Below are 7194 nucleotides of genomic sequence, written 5' to 3' on the forward strand. Positions count from 1 at the left end.
TTATTATTGTTGTAGCGATAGTTGTTGTAGTTATAGTTATAATTATATTAGTATCTAGAATTATTATTACCGTAATTCCTATCATAGTATCTAAAATTATTATTATTGTTCCTATTTTTATTCCTATTATTCATTGGCGTACGCAGCGGGGGCAGGGGGACGGGGGGACAAATCCCCCCCTCCCAAAGCCAAAAAATGCAGATGCCGGATATATTTTTCAAAAATATTTTTGCTTAGAGTGTTAGTGCAGATTTAATTTAAAACATTTCCATATTTTTTAATTCATTTGTAAATAAAAATTTTAACTTGTAAAAATTGATAAGAATATATAAATATGTTATTTTAGCAACTTTTTACAAGTCAAATAATTTTATTTTCAAATAAATTAATAAATATGGAAATGTTTTGAATTAAATTTACACAGTACTATATTAATTTATATTTATTAATATTTATTCCTATCTCATATTAAATATATATTTAATTACATTTATTATCACATTTATCACTAAGTTTATCAATTAATTTCGATTTCAAGTTTTCCGGCGTAATATTATCTTATTATTTTCAAATTTTTAGTGGCGTAATATTTATCTACCATTTTTTAATTTCTAGTCAAATAATAATTATTCTGAAATTGTCCACTGAAATATTGTTTATTTTCATTAAATATAATTAATTAAATTTTTGATGGGTTTGGGGAAAATTTTCGAAGTTTATTATGGGCTTGGGCGGGGCCCGGAAATTTTACATATGGGCGAACCTAGGCCTATTAAAAAATATATTGCTGCAGGCCTGGACCGGGCCTGATCAGAAAATTAAGGCCCATAAAGGTCTAAGAATTGGGTACCGTTGTAGCTAAGATTTTCTCCCAACTTTAACTAATAATTTGATTAGAACTCAAAATTTTGTTCATATTAGGGAGTTTCACGAATTATCCCCAAATTAGACAGGCCTTACTGTATTTTCATTTTTAAATTTTCATTTCTAATATTATATAAAAAGGGTGTGATTATTGACAATTATTTCCATAAAAGCCTTCCCAACCTTTTTCAGATGGTGATAGAAAAAAAATATTTGTTGGATTTTTATCATAAAGATGTTAAAGTATATAATTATGCCTTATTAGCTGAATAACTATGTTTATAAGATTAACTATGGTTGATACAGTTCCAAAAAATGCTAATGATGCTCTGCATTATTTCAAACACATTTTAGATTATATTCCCAATGTATTAAAAGGGTTTATATATATTAGCAACTCTTATCAATAGTAAAATAATGAGAGAACATTCTCTTTTTTAAGAAGAATAACAGAGCCCTGCAGAGGTACCATTTGCAGGGCACGACCCAGATTTTTATAAAGATTTTTATAACTAAGCTCAATTTTCAGGCCCGGAATAAAATTTTCAGGCCCGATCCGGATCTTTAAAAAATAATTATATTTATTTTTGATTGTTATAGCGAATAATAACGGTTTCAAATATAGTCTGTTTTAAAATATACAGTCCGGCCCGGATATTTTTTTTAAAAAAATTTTCAGGCCCGGCCTAGATGTTTTTTTTTAAATTCAGGCTCAGCCCGGATGTTTATTTTTAAAAATTTCGGGCCCGGCCATACTGTCCAGCCCGGGAGCAGCCGGGCCTGCAGGTTTCTGAAAAACATACCAAGAAGTAATATTTTGAAAGTAGATTGAAAGGTTAGCATCTTTTGAATATTCATAGGCATTTGACAACAAGCAAGGATGAGATAATTGAAAATTAGCTCAATGCTAACGAAGATTGGATTTTACATTGTAAATATATAACATACAAAATACAATTATTCCCTAGGCTTTTTGTGTATTAATTTATATTTCTAACGTTTAAATTTTTTATACTTTATATATAAATTTTAAAACTCAAAAAATTCAAATTTCTATTTTTGGGTCATTTAAGTGATTCTTTACATATAATTTTTTTATAATTCACATTAATTTAAAATTGTGTATTAGAAATAGTTATTAGTCCTGATAAATTTATGCTTGATATTTTAAAAAAACAATAATATTTCTTAAATAATTTTATTATCCCCCCCCCCCCACCCAGATCAAATTCCTGCGTACGCGCCTGTTATTATTATCTCTATTATCATAATTATTTCTAAAATTATTATCAGGTCTAAAATAATTATTATTGTCATATCTATTTCTATTGTTAAAGTTTTTATCTTTATCAGACTTTTTATCGTTATTCATATAACTTATATTGTCAATATCTGGTTTATCATTGATACTATCTAATCTAGTTCCTTACTCCCCCATTTCACTTAAGGTTAAATTAATATTTTTATAAAATTTATATTTTATTTTGTCATTTAAGGTAGATATACGTAATTTTTCTTTTAATCTATTGTCGTCTGAAAAGTTACATTTTTTATGCAGCTTAGATACTCTTATGTACCATTGCATGAAATTCTCACTCGCATTCTGCTGTAATAAATTGAATTTATTTATTAAAATATTTTTATCTTGTACAGTTAAAGGCAAGCTAATTTCTTAATCACTATCTTAAGATCTAATATATCGGTATCTGAAATTGATTTAATATTATCAAACACATCATCAGATAAAATATTAAGTAAAGTATTTATTTTAATGGAGTTCGGTAATGTGCTGGTCGAAAAGTAACTTAACACCCTATCTAAATAAATCTCAGTAAGTGGTCCAATAAGTTTTGGAAATTTATAAAATATGAAATCTGGTTTAGTGTCCATTTATTGTTAACTTTTATAACATTTCATATAAGCATTTAAAATAAAAATGATACCTTATATTTTTATAAATATACACCGGAGTTGAATAAACTCCAAATCATTATAAACATAAAATTTCCCGTTTAGTTGTTCAAAATATCTAATCATCTATTTGAGACTAAAAAATTCAAAGATAACATCATCACTATGGTTCTCTTGAATATTGTATATCACAATCATAAGTAAATTCATAAAGTATATCATAAATTGACACATCGAAAGGTATATTAATCAGTTTGAAGGAAAACATTGTGAATATAATTTTAAAATAATTTTTACCTTTTTTTTCCTACTTTTATAGAATTTATTTGTTTCTTTATTATTAATATTTTTACATATAACATCTCACCATAAAAATATATGGAACAGAAAAAAAAATTTTTTTAAAAAAATTGCATGGTGGCGAATATTTTTTGCTAACCTCAACCGAGGCAACATGTAGAGAAAGGTAAAAAATATATTTTTTATTATCTGTTTTATTACACTTTTTTTAACGCATTTTTTACAAAAGTAATATTTGAATAAATATAACTAAAATGAAAGTATAATCTTAAAATAAACTAAAATATAAGTTACGACTAGGGCTGGGAACCAATAGTAAAAACCCAATATTAACAAAATATTGTATTGGTATTGGTATTGGGTCTAAAATATTGGTATTGGTTTAAACAATATTTTCTATTTCTTGTATTGGTATTGCTATTGGTATTGGTTTATATTGGTAACTATTGGTTTATATTGGTAACTATTGGTTTATATTGGTATTGATTTAAATTCAAATTACTAATTAAAAGAATAGAAATAGTTAAAACCCTTAATTTCTAATTTTAAATAAACATGGGAAAAAAATCATGATACCGCTAAGAACCAACTCTCAAAATTTTACTGAATTCAAATTCTTTTTTTAAACTAGGAATTTATTAGGTGATGTGAATATAAAAAAATTTGATTTAATCATGTATTTTTTGTATCAACAATAATAAACGTATTGATTTTGAACCATTTTATTTATCACAAAGAACATAGCTAAATAAGTAAACTAAAAATGTAACATAACTGTCTATTTATACAAAATATAATGCAAAATAATGATATAATTTTAATATAAGAAAAGGAAATGGAAATAATTTTATGTATTTAAGAAGAATCTTGCATGCGCATCCAACTTTTTAGGCACAGGCAAGCTTGTATAGTATGCTCATCTAGTGAACAACGTTGGTCTGTTATAACATACCGTCCTTCTGAAAATGCCCTTTCAGAGCTAGATGAGGTGGCCGGAATTGCTAGATAATCTCTGGCAATTTTTGATAATACTGGATATCTATTTTTATTTAATTTCCACCAATCTAATGGATTTGTATCATTGGAAATTGTGGTTTCATCTACGTATTTACTTATTTCTAAGTTGTTATTATTATGAGGTTTCACCTGATAAATTTTGTCATAAAAGGATAATTTTTTGTATTTTGTGCTTCATTTGTAAGTTCCGCTGAATTGTTATTATTTATTTTATAAATATTGTATTCATTAGTAAGATATCCAATAAGAGTTTCCATATTATTATGCTTTAATAAATGACTTGATAGTTTAAATCTTGGGTCAATCATTGTTGAAATAATAAAGAGGTGTTTATTATAATTATAGTATTTATTAAGTTTTGTTAAGGCAGCTAAAGAAGCTGTTTTTAAAATAGCATTAGGATTATTATTATTATTATAACTCTCCACATGCTCAAAAATACTGGAATATAAAGGAATAATTGTTGAAATTGTTGGAGTATTAGCACATGAGGCCATCTCTGTAGAAAAATTAAATGGTTCCAGAAATTCTCCGTATATTTCTATATTATTCCAGGCTAAGGCACTAATATAATTTTCTTGATTGGTATTTTGTAAATGATTGGTATATGTTGTCAAATAGGGTTTGAGCAATATTGCTCTTTCAAGCATTTGGTATGTTGAATTCCAACGTGTTGGTATATCCAAAATTGGGTGGGGAAATTTTAAGTGTGGATTTTTTTAAGATATATTTTTTCGAGTTTATTAAATTTAGATATAGAAAGTTTAAAAATTTTAAAAAATTTCTTATTTTTTTTAAAGTTGTATTTAAGGGTTCCAATGCAGCCATGACAGCCAAATGTATAATATGGCAAAAGCATTTGCACACATTATCAAAATTATCTTTTTGTTTTAAAATTTTTAGAAATGCTAAATTATTACTTGCATTGTCTAATGTAATGCAAAAAAATCAATTTCAAATTTTACTTTTAATACAGAATTAAAAATATTAATAGAATTATGTGCTGATTTAAAAGGAATAAAATCTAATAAATGATTATTTAATTTAAAATCATTATCAATATAATGAATTGTTATGCCCATAAAGGGTATTTTATTTGGAGAGGACCAAATGTCCATTGTTAAGGAAAATTATGTAATGTTAGAAAGTACAGATTTTAAATTGATAAAAGAACTATGATAATGTTTCATAATTTATATTTTTAGTGTTTTTCTAGAAACTAATGTTAGTGAAGGGTTACAAATATGCTATTAAATTTTTAAAAGTGATTTCCTTAACTATTGAAAAGGCTAAATTATTTTGAATGAAAAAGTTTATAATTAAATTATTTAAATTAGCTTTATTATTTATATTATTAAGTAAAAATGATTTTATTGTCTTAATTTTTTTACTGCCAATATTTATTTGCTCACATTTCTTAAATATTGTTGGGTGGATGGATTTAAGATGTGTCCATAATCCTGAAGTTCCAAAATTGGGAAGTGATATTTTTTTTAAACATTTATTACAAATTGCCTTTTTTTATTATCACAAGTAGTACAAAATTCCCAGATTTTTGCTGAATTTCGTCTTTTATTATATTAGATATTGATAATTCTTCTTGTTCCTTATCGCTATTATTATTAGTACCAACAGCATCTATATTTATTAACTCTATTTGGTCTTCATTTATTATTATTAGTGTTGTTAAACGGCTCGTTTTGAGCCGATTTTTAAAAACGGCTAACTCAATATTTCATTCAGAAAAATATTACTCAAACCTGAAGATTTTACTCATAGTAGGAACAAAGGTCTAGACATATATTAACAAAATCTCGAGGCTTAGGCAATATTTTTCTGGCTAAAATATTGAGTTACCCGTTTTTTAAAATCGGCTCAAAACGAGCCGTTTAACAACACTAATTATTATATCCTAAATAAATAGATAAAATTGATAGATATCATGTAAAAAATTTACTTCCACAATAAAAATAAACTATAATTATAAATAACAGAAATATTGATATCACAGTAGTATTTGGAAGAAATAACAGATGTAATCAGTTTTTGCAATGAAAGTAAAAAAAATACCACGATAAAATTAAATAATTATGTTATTTTTAATATTGGTATTGGTATTGGTTAAAATTGTATTTAAACAATATATCAAAACCAATATATTTAGGTAATTGGTATTGGTATTGGTTTTAAAAGCAATACCAATATTTAAATATATATTGGTTTATATTGGTATTGGTATTGTAAACCAATATTATATTGGTATTGGTCCCACCCCTAGTTACGACTAAAATAAAGGTTACAATTTATAAAACTAAAATAAAGGTTACAATTTGTAAAACTAAAATTATATTATTCAACAGGTGATAATGTTAATCGTGGGATATATTAAATTTAACTTTGATATTATGTAAATTGAACATATTAAATATTATTTGTAGATATATATACATATTATTTCAGTGAAAAATATATGTTATTTTAATTATTAAATTTTTATATATATAGTTAACAATAAAAGACACTTTTTTTAATAAAGAAAAAAAATATACATTTTAATAAAAAAAACCCTACCGACAACAAGACATTCTAAAATACTACTACCGACGACAATCCACTAATTATTATTATTGCAAGGCCCACCCTATTTGCATTAATGTCCTAGTGTATGTTTATTGATTATGCAATTAAAAGAGATGACGTGACGTATGATACAAAAACTCGGACTAAATTATTTATTTAAAACTAAATATAATAAATTAGGTATTTGAAAATTTAAAATATTCAAAAATAGATATAATAGCATCTTGTACCTTAGATGTAAATATTCATACTTCCTAATTAAATGTAACTTGTCTGAAAATCCTAGAAGTTTGAATATCATATTATAATTATACCTGCAATATAAGAGCATTCAGGATTGACTTAAAATAGAAATGATATATATAAATAAAAATAGGAAATTACATATAAAAATATATATGAATAAAAATACGAAACTACATATAAAATTTATTTTGATATAAAAGCGTATATATGTTGGAAATTCGTACATATTTTATAAAGTGTCCAGTCCTTTAAAATTAATAACTATAAATATGTATG

This window comes from Gordionus sp. m RMFG-2023, chromosome 1 (genome assembly GCF_954871325.1).
Source record: "Gordionus sp. m RMFG-2023 chromosome 1, tfGorSpeb1-WG-v2, whole genome shotgun sequence".
NCBI classification, from domain to species: domain Eukaryota; kingdom Metazoa; phylum Nematomorpha; class Gordioida; order Chordodea; family Parachordodidae; genus Gordionus; species Gordionus sp. m RMFG-2023.